Below are 24,871 nucleotides of genomic sequence, written 5' to 3' on the forward strand. Positions count from 1 at the left end.
AGAAAGAATCAATAAGATCGATAAACCATTGGCCACACTAATCCAAAAGAAAAGAGAGAAAGCCCAGATTCATAAAATTATGAATGAAAAGGGAGAGATCACAACGAACACCAAGGAAGTAGAAACAATCATCAGAAGTTATTATCAACAGTTATATGCCAATGAGCTTAGCAACCTAGGTGAAATGGATGCATTCCTGGAAAAATGTAAACTACCAGAATTGAACCAGGGAGAAATCGACGACCTGAATAGACCAATATCTAATAACGAGATTGAAGCAGTGATCAAAAACCTCCCAAAAAACAAGAGCGCAGGACCTGACGGATTCCCTCGGGAATTCTACCAAACCTTCAAAGAAGAAATAACACCTATTCTCCTGAAGCTGTTTCAAAAAACTGAAGCAGAAGGAAAACTTCCAGACTCTTTCTATGAAGCCAGCATTACCCTGATCCCCAAACCAGGCAAAGACCCTACCAAAAAGGAGAATTTCAGACCAATATCACTGATGAATATGGATGCTAAGATTCTCAACAAGATCCTAGCCAACAGGATCCAACAGCACATTAAAAAGATCATCCACCATGATCAGGTGGGATTCATCCCTGGGCTACAAGGATGGTTCAACATTTGCAAATCAATCAATGTGATAGAACAAATTAATAAGAGAAGAGAGAAGAACCACATGGTCCTCTCAATTGATGCAGAAAAAGCACTTGACAAAATCCAGCATCCGTTCGTGATGAAAACGCGGGATACAGGGAACATTCCTGAACCTCATCAAATCTATCTATGAAAGACCGACAGCAAATATCATCCTCAATAGGAGAAAGCTTGTAGCCTTCCTGTTGAGATCAGGAACAAGACAAGGATGCCCACTTTCACCACTCTTGTTCAACATAGTATTAGAAATCCTAGCAACAGCAGTCAGACAACAAAGGGAAATAAAAGGTATCCAAATTGGTGAGGGAGGAGTCAAGATGTCAGAGAAGTAGCAGGCTGAGACTACTTCAGCTAGCAGGAGATCAGCTAGATAGCTTATCTCAAGATTGCAAACACCTACAAATCCATCGGCAGATCGAAGAGAAGAAGAACAGCAATTCTGAAAACAGAAAAACAACCACTTTCTGAAAGGTAGGACCAGCGGAGAAATGAATCCAAAGCGACGGGAAGATAGACCCCGGGGGAGGGGCCGGCTCCCGGCAAGCGGCGGAGCAACGGAGCACAAAATCGGGACTTTTAAAAGTCTGTTCCGCTGAGGGACATTGCTCCAGAGGCTAAACCGGGGCGAAGCCCTCGCAGGGTCAGCGTGGCCTCAGGTCCCGCAGGGTCACAGAAGGATCGGGGGTGTCTGAGTGTCACAGAGCTTGCGGGTATTGGAACGGGAAAGCCGGCTACAGAGACAGAGCCAACAGTAAGCTCCCAGCTCGGGGGTTACCTTGAACCGGTCCCAGGCTCGGTGAGCTCGGAGCGGGGCCGGAGGTCAGGCAGACGGGAGTAACTGGGCGCTGTTCTCTGAGGGCGCTCTGAGGAGTGGGGCCCGGGCTCTCGGCTCCTCCAGGCTGGAGACCAGAAGGCCCCCATTTGTATTCCTGTCCTCCGGAACTCTATGGAAATCGCTCAGGGAACAAAAGCTCCTGAAAGCAAACCCGAGCTGATTACCCAGGCCGGACCCTGGTAAGGGCGGTACAATTCCGCCTGGGCAAAGACACTTGAGAATCACTACACCAGGCCCCTCCCCCAGAAGATCAACAAGAAATCCAGCCAAGACCAAGTTCACCTACCAAGGAGTGCGGTTTCAATACCAAGGAGAGCAGCAGAATTCCAGAGGAGGAGAAAGCAAAGCACGGAACTCATGGCTTTCTCCCTGTAATTTTTTTAGTCTTGCAGTTAATTTAATTTTTTTCTTTTTCATTTTTTTCTCTTCTTCTGCTAAAATTTTTTTTAACTTTTACCCTTTTCTTTTTTAACGTTTTTAACTAGTTTATCTAATATATATATTTTTTCTTTTTTATACATTTCTTTATTCATTTTCTTTTTTTAATTCTTTTCTTTTTTTTTTCTTTCTTTCTTTTTGAACCTCTTTTTATCCCCTTTCTCCCCCCTCACGATTTGGGATCTCTTCTGATTTGGTTAAAGCATATTTTCCTGGGGTTGTTGCCACCCTTTTAGTATTTTACTTGCTCCTTCATATACTCTTATCTGGACAAAATGACAAGGTGGAAAAATTCACCACAAAAAAAAGAACAAGAGGCAGTACCGAAGGCTAGGGACCTAATCAATACAGACAATGGTAATATGTCAGATCTAGAGTTCAGAATGACAATTCTCAAGGTTCTAGCCGGGCTCGAAAAGGGCATGGAAGATATTAGAGAAAGCCTCTCGCGAGATATAAAAGCCCTTTCTGGAGAAATAAAAGAACTAAAATCTAACCATGTTGAAATAAAAAAAGCTATTAATGAGGTGCAATCAAAAATGGAGGCTCTCACTGCTAGGATAAATGAGGCAGAAGAAAGAATTCGTGATATGGAAGACCAAATGACAGAGAATAAAGAAGCTGAGCAAAAGAGGGACAAACAGCTACTGGACCAGGAGGGGAGAATTCGAGAGATAAGTGACACCATAAGACGAAACAACATTAGAATAATTGGGATTCCAGAAGAAGAAGAAAGAGAGAGGGGAGCAGAAGGTATACTGGAGAGAATTATTGGGGAGAATTTCCCCAATATGGCAAAGGGAACGAGCATCAAAATTCAGGAGGTTCAGAGAACGCCCCTCAAAGTCAATAAGAATAGGCCCACACCCCGTCACCTAATAGTAAAATTTTCAAGTCTTAGGGACAAAGAGAAAATCCTGAAAGCAGCCCGGGAAAAGAAGTCTGTAACATACAATGGTAAAAATATTAGATTGGCAGCTGACTTATCCACAGAGACCTGGCAGGCCAGAAAGAGCTGGCATGATATTTTCAAAGCACTAAACGAGAAAAACATGCAGCCAAGAATACTATATCCAGCTAGGCTATCATTGAAAATAGAAGGAGAGATTAAAAGCTTCCAGGACAAACAAAAACTGAAAGAATTTGCAAACACCAAACCAGCTCTACAGGAAATATTGAAAGGGTCCTCTAAGCAAAGAGAGAGCCTACAAGTGGTAGATCAGAAAGGAACAGAGACCATATACAGTAACAGTCACCTTACAGGCAATACAATGGCACTAAATTCAAATCTCTCAATAGTTACCCTGAATGTTAATGGGCTAAATGCCCCAGTCAAAAGACACAGGGTATCAGAATGGATAAAAAAACAAAACCCATCTCTATGTTGCCTCCAAGAAACACATTTTAAGCCAGAAGACACCTCCAGATTTAAAGTGAGGGGGTGGAAATGAATTTACCATGCTAATGGACATCAGAAGAAAGCAGGAGTGGCAATCATTATATCAGATCAATTAGATTTTAAGCCAAAGACTATAATAAGAGATGAGGAAGGACACCATATTATACTCAAAGGGTCTGTCCAACAAGAAGATTTAACAATTTTAAATATCTATGCCCCCAACGTGGGAGCAGACAACTATATAAACCAATTAATAACAAAATCAAAGAAACACATCAACAATAATACAATAATAGTAGGGGGCTTTAACACTCCCCTCACTGAAATGGACGGATCATCCAAGCAAAAGATCAGCAAGGAAATAAAGGCCTTAAACGACACACTGGACCAGATGGACATCACAGATATATTCAGAACATTTCATCCCAAAGCAACAGAATACACATTCTTCTCTAGTGCACATGGAGCATTCTCCAGAATAGATCACATCCTCGGTCCTAAATCAGGACTCAACAGGTATCAAAAGATTAGGATCATTCCCTGCATATTTTCAGACCACAATGCTCTGAAGCTAGAACTCAACCACAAGAGGAAGTTTGGAAAGAACCCAAATACATGGAGACTAAACAGCATCCTTCTAAAGAATGAATGGGTCAACCGGGAAATTAAAGAAGAATTGAAAAAAATCATGGAAACAAATGATAAGGAAAATACAACGGTTCAAAATCTGTGGGACACAACAAAGGCAGTCCTGAGAGGAAAATATATAGCGGTACAAGCCTTTCTCAAGAAACAAGAAAGGTCTCAGGTACACAACCTAACCCTACACCTAAAGGAACTGCAGAAAGAACAAAAAAGAAACCCTAAGGCCAGCAGGAGAAGAGAAATCATAAAGATCAGAGCATAAATCAATGAAATAGAAACCAAAAAAACAATAGAGCAAATCAACAAAACTAGGAGCTGGTTCTTTGAAAGAATTAAAAAAATTGATAAGCCCCTGGCCAGACTTATCAAAAAGAAAAGAGAAAGGACCCAAATAAATAAAATCATGAATGAAAGAGGAGAGATCACAACTAACACCAAAGAAATACAAACTATTATAAGAACATACTATGAGCAACTCTACGCCAACAAATTTGACAATCTGGAAGAAACGGATGCATTCCTAGAAACATATAAACGACCTCAACTGAACCAGGAAGAAATAGAAAGCCTGAACAGACCCATAACCAGTAAGGAGATTGAAACAGTCATTAAAAATCTCCAAACAAACAAAAGCCCAGGGCCAGACGGCTTCCCGGGGGAATTCTACCAAACATTTAAAGAAGAACTAATTCCTATTCTCCTGAAACTGTTCCAAAAAATAGAAATGGAAGGAAAACCTCCTAACTCATTTTATGAGGCCAGCATCACCTTGATCCCCAAACCAGACAAGGATCCCATCAAAAAAGAGAGCTATAGACCAATATCCTTGATGAACACAGATGCGAAAATTCTCACCAAAATACTAGCCAATAGGATTCAACAGTACATTACAAGGATTATTCACCACGACCAAGTGGGATTTATCCCAGGGCTGCAAGGTTGGTTCAACATCTGCAAATCAGTCAATGTGATACAACACATCAATAAAAGAAAGAACAAGAACCATATGATACTCTCCATAGATGCTGAAAAAGCATTGACAAAGTACAGCATCCCTTCCTGATCAAAACTCTTCAAAGTGTAGGGATAGAGGGCACATACCTCAATATCATCAAAGCCATCTATGAAAAGCCCACCACAAATATCATTCTCAATGGAGAAAAACTGAAAGCTTCTTCGCTAAGGTCAGGAACACGGCATGGATGTCCATTATCACCACTGCTATTAAACATAGTACTAGAGGTCCTAGCCTCAGCAATCAGACAACAAAAGGAAATTAAAGGCATCCAAATCGGCAAAGAAGAAGTCAAATTATCACTCTTCGCAGATGATATGATACTATATGTGGAAAACCCAAAAGACTCCACTCCAAAACTGCTAGAACTTGTCCAGGAATTCAGTAAAGTGTCAGGATATAAAATAAATGCACAGAAATCAGTTGCATTTCTCTACACCAACAACAAGACAGAAGAAAGAGAAATTAACGAGTCAATCCCATTTACAATTGCATCCCAAACCATAAGATACCTAGGAATAAAGCTAACCAAAGAGGCTAAGAATCTATACTCAGAAAACTATAAAGTACTCATGAAAGAAATTGAGGAAGACCCAAAGAAATGGAAAAATGTTCCATGCTCCTGGATTGGAAGAATAAATATTGTGAAAATGTCTATGCTACCTAAAGCAATCTACACATTTAATGCAATTCCTATCAAAGTACCATCCATCATTTTCAAAGAAATGGAACAAATAATTCTAAAATTTATATGGAACCAGAAAAGACCTCGAATCGCCAAAGGGATATTGAAAAAGAAAGCCAATGTTGGTGGCATCACAATTCCGGACTTCAAGCTCTATTACAAAGCTGTCATCATCAAGACAGCATGGTACTGGCACAAAAACAGACACATAGATCAATGGAACAGAATAGAGAGCCCAGAAATAGACCCTCAACTCTACAGTCAACTAATCTTCGACAAAGCAGGAAAGAATGTCCAATGGAAAAAAGACAGCCTCTTCAATAAATGGTGCTGTGAAAACTGGACAGCCACATGCAGAAAAATGAAATTGGACCATTTCCTTACACCACACACAAAAATAGACTCAAAATGGATGAAGGACCTCAATGTGCGAAAGGATCCATCAAAATCCTTGAGGAGAACACAGGCAGCAACCTCTTCGACCTCAGCCGCAGCAACATCTTCCTAGGAACAACGCCAAAGGCAAGGGAAGCAAGGGCAAAAATGAACTATTGGGATTTCATCAAGATCAAAAGCTTTTGCACAGCAAAGGAAACAGTTAACAAAATCAAAAGACAACTGACAGAATGGGAGAAGATATTTGCAAACGACATATCAGATAAAGGACTAGTGTCCAGAATCTATAAAGAACTTAGCAAACTCAACACCCAAAGAACAAATAATCCAATCAAGAAATGGGCAGAGGACATGAACAGACATTTCTGCAAAGAAGACATCCAGATGGCCAACAGACACATGAAAAAGTGCTCCATATCACTCGGCATCAGGGAGATACAAATGAAAACCACAATGGGATATCACCCCACACCAGTCAGACTGGATAAAATCAACAAGTCAGGAAATGACAGATGCTGGCGAGGATGCGGAGAAAGGGGAACCCTCCTACACTGTTGGTGGGAATGCAAGCTGGTGCAACCACTCTGGAAAACAGCATGGAGGTTCCTCAAAATGTTGAAAATAGAACTGCCCTATGACCCAGCAATTGCACTATTGGGTATTTACCCTAAAGATACAAACGTAGTGATCCAAAGGGGCACGTGCACCCGAATGTTTATAGCAGCAATGTCCACAATAGCCAAACTATGGAAAGAACCTAGATGTCCATCAACAGATGAATGGATCAAGAAGATGTGGTATATATACTCAATGGAATACTATGCATCCATCAAAAGAAATGAAATCTTGCCATTTGCAACAACATGGATGGAACTAGAGCGTATCATGCTTAGCGAAATAAGTCAAGCGGAGAAAGGCAATTATCATATGATCTCCCTGATATGAGGAAGTGGTGTTGCAACATGGGGGCTTAAGTGGGTAGGAGAAGAATCAATGAAACAGGAAGGGATTGGGAGGGAGACAAACCATAAGTGACTCTTAATCTCACAAAACAAACTGAGGGTTGCTGGGGGGAGGGGGGTTGGGAGAAGGGTGGTGGGGTTATGGACATTGGGGAGGGTATGTGTTTTGGTGAGTGCTGTGAAGTGTGTACACCTGGCGATTCACAGATCTGTACTCCTGGGGATAAAAATATATGTTTATAAAAAAGAAAAAATTAAAAAAAAATTAATGAATGTTTGGAAAAAAAGAAAAAACAAAGGTATCCAAATTGGTAATGAAGAAGTCAAACTCTCTTCGCAAATGACATGATTCTTTATATGGAAAACCCAAAAGACTCCACCCCCACACTACTAGAACTCATACAACAATTCAGCAACGTGGCAGGATACAAAGTCAATGTGCAGAAATCAGTGGCTTTCTTACACACTAATAATGAACATACAGAAAATACAGGAAATTAGAGAATCGATTCCATTTACTATAGCACCAAGAACCATAAGATACCTGGGAATAAACCTAACCAAAGCGGTAAAGGATCTGTACTCGAGGAACTACAGAACACTCATGAAAGAAATTGAAGAAGACACAAATAGATGGAAGACCATTCCATGCTCTTGGATTGGAAGAATAAACATTGTTAAAATGTCTATATTGCCTAGAGCAATATATACTTTTAATGCCATTCCGATCAAAATTCCACCGGTATTCTTCAAAGAGCTGGAGCAAATAATCCTAAAATTTGTATGGAATCAGAAGAGACCCCGAATCGCTAAGGAAATGTTGAAAAACAAAAATAAAGCTGGGGGCATCATGTTACCTGATTTCAAGCTTTATTACAAAGCTGTGATCACCACGACAGCATGGTACTGGCATAAAAACAGACACATAGACCAGTGGAACAGAGTAGAGAGCCCAGATATGGACCCTCAACCCTATGGTCAATTAATCCTCGACAAAACAGGAGAAAATATGCAGTGGAAGAAAAAAGACAGTCTCTTCAATAAATGGTGCCGGGAAAACTGGGCAGCTATATGTAGAAGAATGAAACTCGACCATTCTCTTACACCGTACACAAAGATAAACTCAAAATGGATAAAAGACCTCAACGTGAGACAGGAATCCATCAGAATCCTAGAGGAGAACATAGGCAGTAATCTCTTCGATATCAGCCACAGCAACTTTTTTCAAGATATGTCTCCAAAGGCAAAGGAAACAAAAGTGAACATGAACTTTTGGGACTTCATCAAAATCAAAAGCTTCTGCACAGCAAAGGAAACAGTCAAAAAAAACAAAGAGGCAACCCACGGAATGGGAGAAGATATTTGCAAATGACAACACAGACAAAAGGTTGATATCCAGGATCTATAATGAACTCCTCAAACTCAACACACACGAAACAGGCAAACATATAAAAAAAAATGGGCAGAAGATATGAACAGACACTTCTCCAATGAAGACATACGAATGGCTATGAGACACATGAAAAAATGTTCATCATCATTAGCCCTCAGGGAGATTCAAATTAAAACCACATTGAGATATCACCTTACACCAGTTAGAATGGCCAAAATTAACAAAACAGGAAACAACATGTGTTGGAGGGGATGTGGAGAAAGGGGAACCCTCTTCCACTGTTGGTGGGAATGCAAGTTGGTGCAGCCTCTTTGGAGAACAGTGTGGAGATTCCTCAAGAAATTAAAAATAAAGCTTCCCTATGACCCAACAATTGCACTCCTGGGTATTTACCCCAAGGATACAGATGTCGTGAAAAGATGGGCCATCTGAACCCCAATGTTTATAGCAGCAATGGCCACGATCGCCAAACTATGGAAAGAACCAAGATGCCCTTCAACGGACGAATGGGTAAGGAAGATGTGGTCCATATACACTATGGAGTATGATGCCTTCATCAGAAAGGATGAATACCCAACTTTTGTAGCAACATGGACAGGACTGGAAGAGATTATGCTGACTGAAATAAGTCAAGCTGAGAGAGTCAATTATCATATGGTTTCACTTATTTGTGGAGCATAACAAATACCATGGAGGACAAGGGGTGTTAGGGAAGAGAAGGGAGTTGGGGTAAATTGGAAGGGGAGGTGAATCAGGAGAGACTATGGACTCTGAAAAACAATCTGAGGCTTTTGAAGTGGCGGGGGTTGGGATGTTGGGGTACCAGGTGGTGGGTATTATAGAGGGCACGGATTGCATGGAGCACTGGGTGTGGTGAAAATATAACGAATACTGTTTTCTGAAAATAAATAAATTGAAAAAATTTAAAAAAAAAAAAGATTTGCACCACCCTTGCCAGGGACCTGGCTAAGTAATCTGCTCTGGTTGGCTCTCGGAGCTTTTGTTCCCTGAACACTTTCCACAGAGATTTGGAGGATGGGAATGAAAGTAACAGCCTCCCAATCTCTGGTCTGGAGGAGCCGGGATCTTGGGGCCCCACTCCTCAGTGTGTGCTCAGAGAAAAGCAGTCAATCCCTCCCGTCTCCCTGGTCTCCGGCCACGCTCCAAGCTCCTCCAGCCTGTGACCGACCATTTCTATCTCTGGCACATGGCCCTGTTTGGAGTCTCCAAACCCAGCAGATTCCTGCCATGAACTCCTGTGCTGCTCCTCCCAGAGGAGGAAGGAAGGGGTCTTTCCAGATCTGCCACTTGTGGGGTCTCTGCTTGAAGAGCAGTGGCCCAGCTATGCCTTGGATCATGGTTTAAGGTCCCCCCAAGCTGAGAGCTCAGTCTTTGGCTCCGTCTCTGTAGCTGGCTTCCCCACTCCGATACAGGGAATCTCTGCCACACTCAGATACCTGCGGTCTTTCTGTGGCCCTGTGGGTCCTGAGACCACATTGTCCCTACGAGGGCTCCACCCCCACTTAGCCTCTGGAGCGAAGTCCCTCAGTGGAGCAGACTTCTAAAAGTTCTGTTTTTGTGCTCTGCTGCTCCACTGCTTGCTGGGAGCTGGCCCTTCCCACTGTGATCTATCATCCCATCGCTTTGGATTCACTTCTCTGCATGTCCTACTTTTCAGAAAGTGGTCGATTTTCTGTTCTTAGAGTTGCTGCTCATCTTCTCTTCTACCTCCTGTTGAGTTTGTTGTTGTTCAGAATGGCTTGATAACTAGCAGAACTCCTGGGACCTAATGGTATTTCCGTCTCCTACTCACCCATCATCTTGCTTCTTGCTAGTTGCTTTTTTAAATCGTGGCTTTCTCCCTGTGTCCAAGGACAGAGGAATTTGTTTATGGCCCCTCAATACTATCTGTCCCTCTTACACTTTGCAGCACCAGGAGTGGGGGTTCCCTTTGTTACCATGTCTTCGTCTTTTGCAGTTCTGTTTATTCTTTTGCAGTTCTATCTGGTTTTGTGCAGAGTCAGCCCTCAGTTCTTCAGGAGAAATTGTTCTATAAATTGGAGTAATTTGGTGGGTTTTGGGGAGGGGGTGAGTTCAGGGTCTTCCTAATTGCCATCTTAGATCAGAACCTCTCTTTTTTTCTTAATGTAGGCATTTATCACTATAAACTTCCCTCTTAGAACTGCATCTCATTAATTTTGATTCATTGCGTTTTTATATTCCTTTGCTTCAAGGTATATTTGATTTCCCTTTCAATTTCTTCTTTGAAGAAATTGGACCCATTGGTTGTCCAGGAGTATGTTGTTTAACCTCCACATATTTGTGAATTTCCCTTTTTCTTCTTGTAACTGATTTCTAATTTCTTACCATTGTGGTTAGAAAAGATGCTTGATATTTACAAATGACACCACAGATAAAGGGCTGATATCCAAGATCAATAAAGAATTTCTCAAACTCAACACCCAAAAAACAAATAATCAAGTCAAAAAAGTGGGCAGAAGACACGAATGGACACTTCTCCAAAGAAGACATACAAATGGCTAACAGATACATGAAAAAACGTTCCACGTCATTTGGCATCAGGGAAATTGAATCAAAACAACAATGACATACAACCTTACACTAGTCAGAATGGCAAAAATTACCAAGGCAAGAAACAAGAAATGTTGGAGAGGGTGCAGAGAAAGGGGAACCCTCTTATACTGTTGGTGGGAATGCCAAGTTGGTGCAGCCACTTTGGAAAACAGTGTGGAGGTTCCTCAAAAAATTAAAAATAGTGCTACCCTATGACCCAGCAATTGCACTGCTGGGTATGTATTCCAAAGAAACAGATGCAGTGAAGAGAATATGCACCCCAGTGTTCACAGCAGCAATGTCCACAATAGCCAAACTGTGGAAAGAGCTGAGATGCCCTTCAATAGATGAATGAATAAAGAAGATGTGGTCCATATATACAATGGAATATTACTCAACCATCAGAAAGGATCACTACCCAACTTTTGTATCAACATGGGCAGGACTCATGGAGATTATGCTGAGTCAAATAAGCCAAGCAGAGAACGTCAATTATCATATGGTTTCACTTACTTGTGGAACACAAGGAATAGCATGGAGGACATTAAGAAAGGGAAGGAAAAATGAAGGGATGGATCAGAATCGTGAGACACTGTGGAATCTGAGAAACAAACTGAGGGTTTAGAGGGGAGGGGTGTGTGGGGATGGGTTGGCCCGGTGATGGGTATTAAGGAAGGCATGTATTGCATGGAGCAGTGGGTGTTATATGTAAACAACGAATCGTGGAACACTACATCAAAAACTAATGACATACTGTATGGTGACTAAAATAATAATAACAATAATAATAATAATAATAATAATAATAAAAGAAAAGATCCTTGATGTCATTTCAGTCTCCTTATATTTATTAAGTCTTGTGTTATGGGCTAACTTATGACCTTGGAGAATATTCCATGTGCATTTGGGAAGAATGTGCATTCTGCTGCTATTTAATGGAATGTTATGTACATGTCTGTTGGATCCATCTGGTCTAATAGTAGTTTACGTCCAACATTTTCTTATTAATTTTCTGTCTGTATTATCTACCCATTGTTGAAGGTGAGGTTTGAAGTTCCCCAATGTTAGTGTACTGCTGTCTATTTCTCCCTTCAGGTTTGTTAATATTTTCTTTATCTATCTAGGTGCTCCTATGTGGATGCATAAATATTTACAATTGTTCTATCTTCTTGGTGTATGATCCTTTTGTCATTTTTTAAATTTAAATTCAATTAGCCAACTGATAGTACATCATTAGTTTCAGGTTTAGTGTTCAATAAAGTATTAGTTGTGTATAACACCCAGTGTTTATCACGTCACGTCACCTGCCCTCCTTAACACCCATCACTCAGTTACTCCATCCCTCCACCCACCTCCTCTCAGTTTGTTTCCTATAGTTAAGTCTCTCTTGTTTCTTTTTCCCCTCTCTGATGACTTTCCATGCTGTTTTTCCTCCCATCTCCTATGGTCCTCTGCCCTGATTCTTATATTCTACATATGAGCGAAACCATAGGATAATTGTCTTTCTCTGTTTGACTTATTTTGATCAGCATAATACCTTCCAGTTCTATACACATCAATGTAAATGGTAATTATTCATCCTTTTGGATGGCTGAGTAATATTCTATTGTGTATATATATATACCACATCTTCTTTATCCATTCATCTGTCAATGGTCATCTGGACCCCTCTTTCCACAGTTTGGCTTTTGTGGACATTGCTGCTATGAACATTGGGGTGCAGGTGTCCCTTCAGATCATTACATTTGTATCTTTTGTGTAAATACCTAAGAGTGCAATTGCTGGGTTGTAGGGTAGCCCTATCTCTAACTTCTTGAGGAACCTCCATACTGTTTTCCAGAATGGCTGTTCCACCTTGGATTCCCACCACCAGTGTAAGATGCCACACCCTTGCCAACATTTGTTGTTTCCTGTCTTGTTAATTTTAGCCATTCTCACTGGTGTGAGGTCGTATCTCATTGTGGTTTTGATTTCTATTTCCCTGATGCCAAGTGACGTGGAGCATTTTTTCTTGTCCCTGTTGGCCATTTGTTTATATTCTGGGGATAAATGTCTGTTCATGTCTTCTGCCCATTTTGTTATTAGATTTTTAGTTTTTGGGGTGTTGAATTTGATAAGTTCTTTATAGATTTTAGATGATAGCCCTTTACCTGATAAGACATTTGCAAATACCTTCTCCCATTCTGTATGTTGCCTTTTAATTTTGTTGACTATTTCCTCTGCTGTGCAAAGGCTTTTTGTCTTGATGAAGTCCAAATAGTTCATTTTTGCTTTTGTTTCCCTTGCCTGTGGAGACATATCTAGCAAGACATTGCTGTGGCCATGGTCAAAGAGATTGCTACCTATGCTCTCTCTAGGGCTTTTATGGAATCCTGTCTCACATTTAGGTCTTTCATTCATTTTGAGTTTGTTTTTGTGTATGGTGTGAGAGAATGGTCCAGTTTCATTCTTCTGGTTGTGGCTGTCCAATTTTCCTGATACCATTTATTGAAGAGACTGTCTTTTTTTCCATTGGATATTCTTTCTTGCTTTGTCAAAGATTAGTTGACCATACAGTTTAGAGTCCATTTCTGGGTTCCATAGCCCCTTTATCATGATGTAATCACCTTCTTTGTGTCTTGCTACAGTCTTTTCCTAAAGTCTATTTTGTCATATATAACTATAGCTACCCTTATGTTCTTTTGGCTTCCATTTGCATGAAATATCTTTTTCCATCCCTTCACTTTTAGTTTCCATATTTCCCTAAAGCTGAAGGGAGTCGCTTGTAGGCTTGATTTTTTTAAAGACTTTATTTTTATTTGAGGGAGAGAGAGAGAGAGACAGTATGAATGGGGTGGGGGATGGATAGAGGGAGGAGAAGCAGACTCACTGCTGAGCAGGGAACATGACAACCTGTGCTTGATCCCAGAACCCTGGGATCATGACCTGAGCCTAAGACAGCCACTTAAACAATTAAGCCACACAGGTGCTCCTGGGTTTGTTTGTGTGTGTGTGTTGTTGTTGTTGTTTTAATCTATCCAATTAATTACTCTATGTCTTTTGAGTGCAGAATTTAGTTTTTTTACATTTAAAGTCATTATTGATAGGTATGGACTTACTATTGACATTGCATAAATTGTCTTTTGGTTATCTTATAATTCTTTTCTTTAAAAACACTTTTGCACTATTCCTTTTGATTTGATGATTTTCTGCAGTGGTAGGCCTTGATTTTTTTCTCTTTATTTTTTGTGTATCTACTGTAGGCTTTTCCTTTGTGGTTCCATGTGAGTTATAGAATACATCATACATTTATAACAATCTATTGTAAACTATAAGAATTTAACCATGAACGCATACAAAAGTGCCCCCTCCCAGTTTATATTTTTGATGTCACAGTTAACATTTTATTATATTGTATATTCATTAGAAATTATTATATTTATAGTTATTTTTAATATTTTGTTTTTAACCTTTATATTTGAGTTAAAAATGATTTACCCTCTACCATTACAGCATTTAATTATTCTGAATTTAACTATATATTTACCTTGCCTAGTAATTTTTGTATTTTCATATGTTTTTTGTTTCGAATTAGCACCCTTTCATTTCAGTTCATGAATGCAAGCTCTGTTAGCTATCAGAGCTGTGTGATCTAGGGACTTAACCCTCAAGTGGAAGTTGGAGAATGTGAGGCACTAGATGTGTGTACAAGATCTTTCCAGGGAGAGATATAGAAAGATATAGATATATGGTCCAAACCTTTGCTCCTCAACAAGAAGTTGGGAATTGGGGGGTTATCTCCTTATTGTATGGCATTGTGATGGGAGTGGGGATTATGAGAATGTAGCTCAGCTTCTGTTACACATTTTAGTGTAGGTATTTTCTCAGAGTCATTCTGCTGGTTTCTGGATCTTTTTCAGTGGAAATTGTTCTATGTATCAGTACATTTGGAGTGACTGTGGGGAGAGGGTACCCCAGAAACATCCTATGTCATCATTGGTTGACCTTCCTCCAAAATTACTTTCTTAATTAATTTCTTTCATGATTTTTCAAAAATACTTGAAAAATATTAGCACATTAAATAGACATTATTTACCTACAGCTTCATAACAATATATACCAAATTTTAGTGGCTTAAACAACAATAAACATTTGTTATCTCATACAGTTTCTTCTGGTCAGGAATTTAGGAGTGACTTAGACAAATGATTCTGTTTTGGAGTTTCTCATGATGTTGTAATTAAGATGTTGGCTAGGGCTACAGTCATTTAGCTTTTTTCCATGCCAGTTCAATTAAGATACAATTGACACCTCACATTATATAAGTTTAAGTTGCACAGTGTGATGATTTTATACACATATATATTTTAATAGATTTACCAAAATAAGATTAGTTAATACACTCTTTCTCTTACATAATTATAATTTTCTTACTGTTGTTATGGTGATAAAATTAAAACTGTACTTTCTAATCACTTTCAAATATATAATATGATATTTGTTTTATTTTATTTAAATTTAATTAACCAACATGTACATCATTGGCTTTTTATATAATGTTCAGTGATTCATTAATTGCAAAAACACCTAATATTCACCACATCATGTGCTGTCTTTAATGGTCATCACCCAGTTATCCCATCCCCCCACCCACCTCCCTTTCTGCAACTCTAGGTTGGTTTGTTTGCTTCTGTAGTCAAGAGTCTTATTATAGTTTGTCTTCCTCCCTGATTTTTCCCCTTCAGTTTTCTCTCCCTTCCTCCATGATCCTCAGTGCTATTTTTTATGTTCCACATATGAGTGAAACTATATGATAATTGTCTTCCTCTGCTCGATTTATTTCACTTAGCATAGTCTGCTCCAATTCCAACCATGTCTATGCAAACAGTTGGTATTCATCCTTTCTGATGGCTTAGTAATATTCCATTGTATATATATGGACCATATCTTCTCTATCCATTCATCTGTTGAAGGACATCTCAGCTCCTTCCAATTAGTTTGGCTATTGTGGACATTGTTGCTATGAACACTGGGGTGCAGGTACCCTTTCTTTTGTTAACTGTAGTCATCATACTGTGCATTACATTACTGGAACTTATTCATGTCATAACTGAAAGTTTGACCCTTTAACCAACATCTTTTTATTTCCCACACCAAGATCCCTTGGCAACTACCATTCTACTTTCTGTGTCTATGAATAGGATGATTTTAAACTCCACATATAAGTGAACTCATACAATATTTATTTTTTTCTGTATGACTTATTTTACTTAGCATAATGCCCTCAAAGTCCATTCATCTTCTCAGAAATTGCAGTATTTCCTTATTTTTTTAATAATTTAAAAAAAGATTTTATTAATTTATTTGACAGAGAGATCATGAGTAGGCAGAGAGGCAGGTAGAGAGAGAGGGGGAAGCAGGCTCCCCACTGAGCAGAGAGCCTGATGCAGGGCTCGATCCCAGGATGCTGAGATCATGACCTGAGATGAAGGCAAAGGCTTAGCCCACTAAGCCATCCAGGTGCCCAGTATTTCCTTATTTTTATGACTGAGTAATATCCCACTGTATAAATATCTACCACATTTTCTTTATTCACCCATCTGTCATTGGTCACTTAGGTTATTTCTATGTCTTTATTACTGTGAATAATGTTGCAATGAACATGGGAGTGCAAACTTATTTTTAAATAATTAGAGACTTACAAGAAGCTGTAAAGATAATAAAGGAGTCCAATGTACTGTTCACTCAGTTTCCTATAATGGTTATATCTTAATGCTAGTACAATATCAAAATCAGGAAAATGCCATTTGTACACAATGTATATGTATTTTTCTATGTCATTTTATCACATGTATAGATGTGTGCAGCAACTGCTATAATCAAGATACAAAATAGTTCAATCACAAATATCCCTCATATCACCTTTCCAATAGCCATAGCTTTGTCTCATTTTCCCCATCTCTAACATCTGGGAACTACTAACCTGTTCTGTATCTCTATAGTTTTGTTATTTCATACAGTATGTGATGTTTGCGATTGGCGCTTTTTTTTCACTCAGCATAATGTCCTTGAGATCTAAGTTTTTATGGGTATCAATAGTTTGTTCCTTTTTTACTGTTGAGAAGTATTCCATGATATGTTTGCACCACAGTTGAACAACTTACCCATTGAAGGGCATTTTGGTTGTTTCTGATTTTCTGGCTATTACAAATAAAGTGGCTATGATGTATCATATTAGGTATTTATGTAGATATAAATTTCTATTTCTCTGGGATGAATGCTCAGGAGTGACCCTCCCTTGTTTATATCCTCTACACACTGAGAAACATCAGATTCAACCATTCAGCCATCAAACTTAAATTTGAAAACTCCTGAAGAAGAATATTTATTTTCTTGATTTTTGTTTCTTCCCAATGCTCTAAACTTTCTGTATTTCTTCAAAATTCTGTTTAGAGAACTTCCTTTCACCATTCTTTTAGAGAAGGTGTGCTACTGACAGATTCTTAGTTTTTGTTCATCTGAGAATACTTTCATTTCCACTTCATTCATGAAGATTATTTTTACTAGATAGAGAATTCAACCCTCCTGAGGCTAGGTTATAAATTTCCATAGCATCCTTCCTTTCTCAAAACACTTATTTCACTCTCAATCACTTGATTCATGCCTATTTTTACCATAAGACCAGCAATTCACAGCTTAACCTGAACATTAAAAATTCTACTGCCATGCTGTATATTAGATAAACTAAGTCATAGTCTTTGGGCTGGGAGACCAAGACATCAGTATTTTTAAAAAATTTCCCCAAGTGATTCTATCCTGAAGCCAAGATTGAGAACCAGTGCCCACATCAGACTTAGGGTTTTTTGTGTATTTTATTCTGTCATTTTTTTTTCTTGAAATTAATTGAACTAATTGGAACTGACATAATGAACTTTTATAACTCCACATTTGTTTAATAAGTTTCCAACTTACTGAAGAGATATTTGATTTCACAGTCCAATTCTCTAAAGCCTGTTGAGACTTACTGCATACTAAGTGTTGGGCATATTAAATTTAATAAGATACAATCCTTAACCTTGACTACCCCATAGTCTAGTGGGAGAGACAAAATATAAGTGGCTAGTGGAAGCCATAGTATTTTATATAAGGTACAAAGAGATGGTAAAAATGAACTTTGTCTGGGAGATGAGGCAGAAGAAGTATAAGCACATGTTCACAGATAAACTTTTCAAAAATTTCATTTTATTAAAAAACACTATTTTGGGGTATGATTAGCATAGAAAACTGTATATATTTAATATAAAATTAATAATTTAATGTAAATATTAATATACTTAGTATATATTTAATAATCTGATGAGTTTGGAGATAAATATGCATCTGTGAAACCATCACTACAATCTAGGCCATATTACTTCTAAAAGTTTTCTTTTGCCCTTTTTATTTATTATTATTACTTTTGTAATAATAACACTTAACATAAGGTCTACCCTATTAGCAAATTTTCAAGTATAGAATACAGAATTGTTAACTATAGACACTAAACTATACAATAGACCACTAGAACTTATTCATCTTGATAATTAAAGTTTCATATTCTTTGACTAATACCTTCCCATTTTCCACCCTCCCCTCAGTCTCTGGCAACCACCATTATGCTTTCTGCTTCTATGAGTTTGCGTATTTTGGATTCCTTATATAGTGGTGTCATATAGTGTTTGTCCTTCTGGGTCTGGTATATTTCACTTAATGTAATGTCCTTCAGGCTCATCCATGTTACAATTGGCAGATTTTCCTCTTTTTAAAGGCTGAATAACATTTCTTTATATGTGTATTTCCTTTTGCTTTTTCCCTTTTCTTTCCACTTTGCCATTGATAGACACTTAGGTGTATTTTCCTTTTCTTTTTCCTTTCCAATTGTCCATTGATAGAAACTTAGGTTGCTTTCTTATTTTGGCTATTGGGACTAATGTTGCAGTAAGCATGGGAGTGAAGATATCTTTTCAAGATACTGTTTCAACTCCTTTGCATATCTACCCAGAAATAGAATTTCTGGGTCATATGGTAGTTCTATTTTACATTTTTGAGGCACCTTCATACTGTTTCATACAGTGGTTACACCAATTTACATTCCCACCAAGAATGTACAAGGGTTCTTGTAGAACATCTTTAGTGAAGATTCAGAGAGGCTCAAATGATAAAATGATTGGTTCCAGATTGATTTGTTCTTTCTTTTTCTTTTCTTTTCTTTTTTGTTTTGGTGTCTATGTGTGTACTAAAACCCACAATTTAATGAATTCTCTCTTAAGTAGAAAAGATTTGAGATTGATAACCCTCAAGTATGAAAATGCTATAGTCCTGTATGGCAGACATGGTCCTTGAAACCTGTTGGGACTTCCTAGGTGCTTTTGTATCTGTTGCACTCCTCACAAAAAGCCCATGATGTCATTGGCATGGGGATTATTTTCCTTATTTGACAGAGGAAGAAACTAAGGCTCAGAGAGATTAAGTTATTTTCTTCTCAAAGCTGCATAGCCAGTTAATAGGAATGTGGAGATTTGAACCTAGGTCTCCTGACTGCCAGTCCAATGTCATTTTTGAAGGGGCCATAAATAGATTCATCTTATATCATGGATCAGGATCACAGTCATGGAGAAAGTTGGAAAGCAGGTTTGGGCCAGCTTACTGAGGGCCGTACATTCAACACAAAGAAGTTTGGACTTTTCCTGGTTAATAGTGGGAAGCCATAGAAAGATTTTGAACACTAAGAGTGACTATGCCTGTTGACTGGTCTTCCTTGTCACTTCAGTACTCACTGTTTGGCGCTTAAAACCAAGCTGACAAATTAGTTTTACACCCCTATCAGCAAGTAAGAATGTAGTAGTTTGTGGTAAAACTTTATGTACTTTCTTTTAACAGTTTTTCTCTCAGTGGCTTTCTGCTTTATTTAAGGGCATTCCCATCATTTCCATCTGTCCTCTATTAGTGGCCAACCTTAAAGGAGACCTTGTCTGTCCTTCCACCCCCAACTTCATCCTGCCTTAATGAGAAATCTGGTTTCTTTAATTCTGAAATCAGATCTAGCCATATTAGTAGACACAATCACTTTGGACATGGAACTCTGAAATATGGTGATTAATCTTCTTCCTGAACATTCTTGTCAAATGCTAACTTCACCTCACGCTTTCTTAATTTCTCAAAAAACATCTGGCATGCAGCTTTTTTCCCTCCTCCTTTCTACATATTGCCTAATCCTCTCCCCCTTTGCCTTCTATTTTTGCTACTTGGTGAAGAAAATGCTAAAAGCAAAATGAGGGTGTTAATGAGCCAGAAACCTAATGTTGCTACCCTAGATCCCCTCTACAGCTTTGTGGAAGGCAAGTTAGAGATTATCTCCATTTTATTAAAAGAGGAAGAAATATTTCAAAAACTACCTAGAAATTAATGGGAGTAAATAATTTGAGGCAGGGATCAGGGTTCTTGATGCCCTTGACAGTGCTCTGCACTGTATTCCATGCTTATTAAAAGATGTAGACACTGAGGCTCAGAAAGCTTAGGTACACTGGTGAAGGTTGCAGAGCTAGTAAGCTGTGAAGCCAAGATCTAACCTGTTTTGTTTGCCCTGTGGTACGGAAAGAGTCAAGATAAGAACTCCTGCACACTGCAGGACTTCATAGAATACTGTTTTTTTCATGTTTTTTAAACTTTTCATTTTGAAATAATTTTAAACTCATAAAATATTGCAAATATAATATAGAGTTCTTGTGTATTCTTCACCCAGCTTCCCCCAATGATGTCATCTTACATCACCATGGTACATTTTCAAAACCAAAATCAGTATTGGTACAATTCTATGACCTAAATTATATACCTTTGTTATGGGTTGAATTGTGTTCCCCCACCCCAATTCGTACGTTGAAGCCTTAACTCCCAAAGGGGTTATATTTGGAGATAGAGCTTTTAGGGAAATAATGAAAATTAAATGAGGTTTTAAGGGTGGGGCCCTAATCTGATAGACCTGGTGTCCTTATAAGAAGAGGAAGAAACATCAGAGATCTCACTCCATGTGTATGCAGAGGAAAGGCCACATGAGGAAAGAGAGAGAAGGTGGCCATCTACAAGCCAGGAAGAATTCTCAGAAGAAACCAAAAGTGTCCTGACATTTTGATCTTGGACTTTCAGCCTTCAGAAATGGGAGAAGATTATGGCACACCAAACAGGGTAATATAACCATATTCTGTTCCACCAGTTTTTATAAGCATTAATTTCATTTTTGGTATATGGTGCTGTATTAGTTTGCTAGGGTGGCCATAATGAAAATACCACAGACTGGGAGGCTTGAATCACAATTCATTTCTCACAGTTCTGGAGGCCATCCATATAAAATCAAGGTGTTTGTAGGGTTGATTTAAATATGAGGTCTCTTTCGTTGGCTTTCAGATAGCTACCCTCTTGCTGACTGTTAGCATGTTCAGCCCTCTGTGCATATGTGCTCCTAGTATTATTCAGTATGTTCTAATCTCATCTTCTTATAGAAACACCAGTCAGATTGGATTGGGGTACACCTCAAATGTCTCATTTAACTTAATCACCTCTTTAAAGTCCCTACTTACAAATATAGTCACATTCTGTGGTACTGAGGGTTAGGACTTCAATATGAGATTTGAGGGGGCATAATTAAGCCCATAACAAGTGAATGACATTTTATCATATGCATAAATTTGTTAAGAAATACCCTAAGATAAAGAACTATTCTGCCAGCACAAAGAAATTTTTCAGTGCTACCACTTTATGGTTACACCCTCCTTTGTCCCTAATCCTTAATACCACTGATGTCATCATGATCACGGTAATTTTGATATTTTAAGAATGTTATACAGGGGCGCTGGGTGGCTCAGTTGGTTAATTGTCTGCCTTCAGCTCAGGTCATGATCCCAGGGTCCTGGGATTGAGCCCTGCATTGGGCTCCCTGCTCAGCTGGGAGCCTGCTTCTCCCTCTCCCTCTGCCTGCTGCTCTACCTACTTGTGATCTCTCTCTGTCAAATAAATAAATAAAATTTTTAAAAAGGCCATGCAAATACAATCATACATTATGTGACCTCTTGGGTTTTTTTCCCCACTCAGCATAGTGCCCTTGAGATCCATGCAAGTTATTGCACATGTTAATAGTTCGTTATTTTTTACTGCTAAATTGTATTCTGTAATATCTGGTGTATCATGGTTTGTTTATCTATTTATCCATTTAACAATATTGGAGTTGTTTCTAGGTTTTGGTTATTACAAATAAAGCTGTTATGAACAATCATATACAGATTTTTGTGTAAGTATAGCTTTATTAATCTCCAGAATAAATACCCATAAGTGTGATTGTTGTATGGTAGTTGCATTTTTAGTTTTTAAGAAGGTGCCAAAATATTTTCCAGGGCAACTACACAATTTTACATGTGTAAACTGATGTATGAGAAGCCTAGTTTCCCCACACCTTCAACAAGATTTGATGCTGTCACAGTTTTGTATTTTATCCACTCTGACAGGTGTGAAGTGATACCTCATTGTGGTTTTAACTTGTATTTTCTTACTAGCTAGTGATATTGACCAAGTATCTTTTCATGTTTTTTATCCACTTTCTAATCAAAAATTTTGGTGTATATTTTATTGTTGGGTTTGAGAGTTCTTTATTTATTCTATATACAATCCCTTTCTCAGATATGTGGCTTGCAAATATTGTCTCTTGTGTGTGCTCTGTATTCATTTTCTTAAGAGGTGAAAAATTTTTGTTTTTTGAAGTAGTTTATCAAAGTTTTTATAGCTCATGCTTTGAGCGTCATATCTAACACCAAACCTTAGGTCTTGAATATTTTCTCTTATGTTATCTTCTAAAAGTTGTATAGTTTTGTGTTTTATAGTTAAGGTTATGATACATTTAAGTTGATTTTCATGTAAGATATGAAGTTTAAGTTGAGGTTCATCCTATACTCAAAAACTCAAGAAAAAAAAAGTAATATGCCTGTTTCAGCTTCTGGGGAATATGGCAAAGTAGAAGGACCCTAGGCTCACTTCAATCCATGGATACAACTAGATAATACTTTCATCAAAGTAAACAATACAGAAAATGACCCTAAAATGACATAATAAACTCCATAACTAAATGCACAGAAGAAGCCACATTGAAGCAGGCAGGAAGGGTGGAGACATAGTTGGAAAGTAAACAGACTTGCAGGACTATTTGCAGTAGGGAGGGATGCCTTGGGCATGGAGAGAGGAGAGAAAGAGACACCACACCAGGAAGCCCAAATGGGGAAGAGTAATCTCCAATAATAATGTTTGGTTTTGAAAACCAGAGAGGCCAACTTCCATGAGCTCTAACAACCAATGGGAATTAAGACCTGGACTTGAAAGAAAATCAGCAGACTTGGCTCCAGGACAGCTAGTGGGTGAGAGGCAACTGAGTCTCTGCCCTTAAAGAGACAACACAGCAAGCAGCCTGGGGAGATACAGCATAGAAACAGCAGTTTTAAAGCCACGTGTCGCGTATGTGAGGGAGAATCATTTACTAGTCTCAAAGCACATCAAGAAAGGATAGAAATCTCTGGGGAACCCCTCTAGGAACAAAGGAACTGGCAGGCACAATTTCCCTGTCCTATCCCCCACTGTAAACACATGGCCACCTGAGAGACTTGCTATATAAATTGCTAGCATTCCTGCCCTGCCCCACCATGTTCTGCTTCCACCAACTGACCCCTCCTGACAACCTGGCTCAATCCAGCTGCTTCAGGACATCTCCCACAGAGGAACTGCTGTGTGAAAAGTTTGATAACATTGTCTTCTGTCCTCTGCAGACACAGGGCCTGGCCTGCAGAAGAGAATGGGGTGCAAAGCTTCCTAGCACCACTGTATTGATGCCCTGCACCCCAATGGAATGTGCTTCAACAGATCTTCTCTCTCAAACATGCTCTTGGTCAGATCCCATACAGGGAAGTGCTACATGTTTGGTAGTTTGCATTCAGTCCCTACAATGGCCAGCACAACTCCAAAGTGACTCCTGCCCAGAGAGAGTGAAACATAACCACACACAAGAGTCAGATGGGTGCCCCAGCAGTGGTTTGGAGGAAAACAACTGGTCTGACTGCAGGCACTGCCTAATAACAAAGGATATTCAAAGGACAATACAGGGAAAGTGTCCTGTATTATTAGCACCCAGTTTGGTGCACTGCATCTATGGTAAACACCTGGTCTGATTAAACTCAAGCCCAAGATATCCCCAGACTGGCCCACAAGCACCGCAGGGACCAAACAATCCACACAAGAAGCAAAGGAAGCCATTGCAGATGACAAGACTGAAGGAAAAATTAGCTCAGCCACAATAACAAGGTGGATGCATCACACACAGGAGACACACATAAAGTGCCAGGTTCTGGTGAACAGGGAGCTGCATCACAGGGCACTATAGGACCTCTTCTTCATAAGACCATTACTTTCAAATGCAGGATATGTAGCTGCCTTTCCTAACACAGAGTAACAGACATATATCATTAGACAAAATGAGGAGAAAGAGGATTATGTTCCAGATGAAAGAACAGGATAAAATCACAGCAAGAGACATAAGAAAAACAGAGACAAGTAATATGCCTAATAGATAATTAAAGTAATGATCATAAAGATACTCACTGGACTTGAGAGGAGAGTGGAGGACATCAGTGAGAGCCTTACAAATGAGATTTTAAAGAAATTGAATGAATATTCAGTCATTAACTTATTCATTAATTTTTCAATAGCATTTTAAGCAGGAGGAATTTTTGTGTTCAAAGGAATCCTGTGATGATTTTCCTCTAATCTGTGAATCATTTTATATAAAGTGAAATCCTTGTCACCTTTTCTTAAAATGAGAGT

At 38.8% G+C, this 24,871-nt stretch overlaps 1 long non-coding RNA gene across 1 annotated transcript; it reads right to left on the minus strand.

The window, feature by feature from the left end:
• Positions 1–2,864: 2,864 nt before the first annotated feature.
• Positions 2,865–24,674, minus strand: LOC116583133. The gene is made up of 3 exons (XR_004282623.1): positions 24,594–24,674; positions 3,058–3,066; positions 2,865–2,875 (listed from the first exon to the last, which is right to left on the minus strand). It is a non-coding gene; the product is annotated as an uncharacterized LOC116583133 (long non-coding RNA).
• Positions 24,675–24,871: the final 197 nt, after the last annotated feature.

Source organism: Mustela erminea, chromosome X (genome assembly GCF_009829155.1).
Source record: "Mustela erminea isolate mMusErm1 chromosome X, mMusErm1.Pri, whole genome shotgun sequence".
Lineage (NCBI taxonomy): Eukaryota > Metazoa > Chordata > Mammalia > Carnivora > Mustelidae > Mustela > Mustela erminea.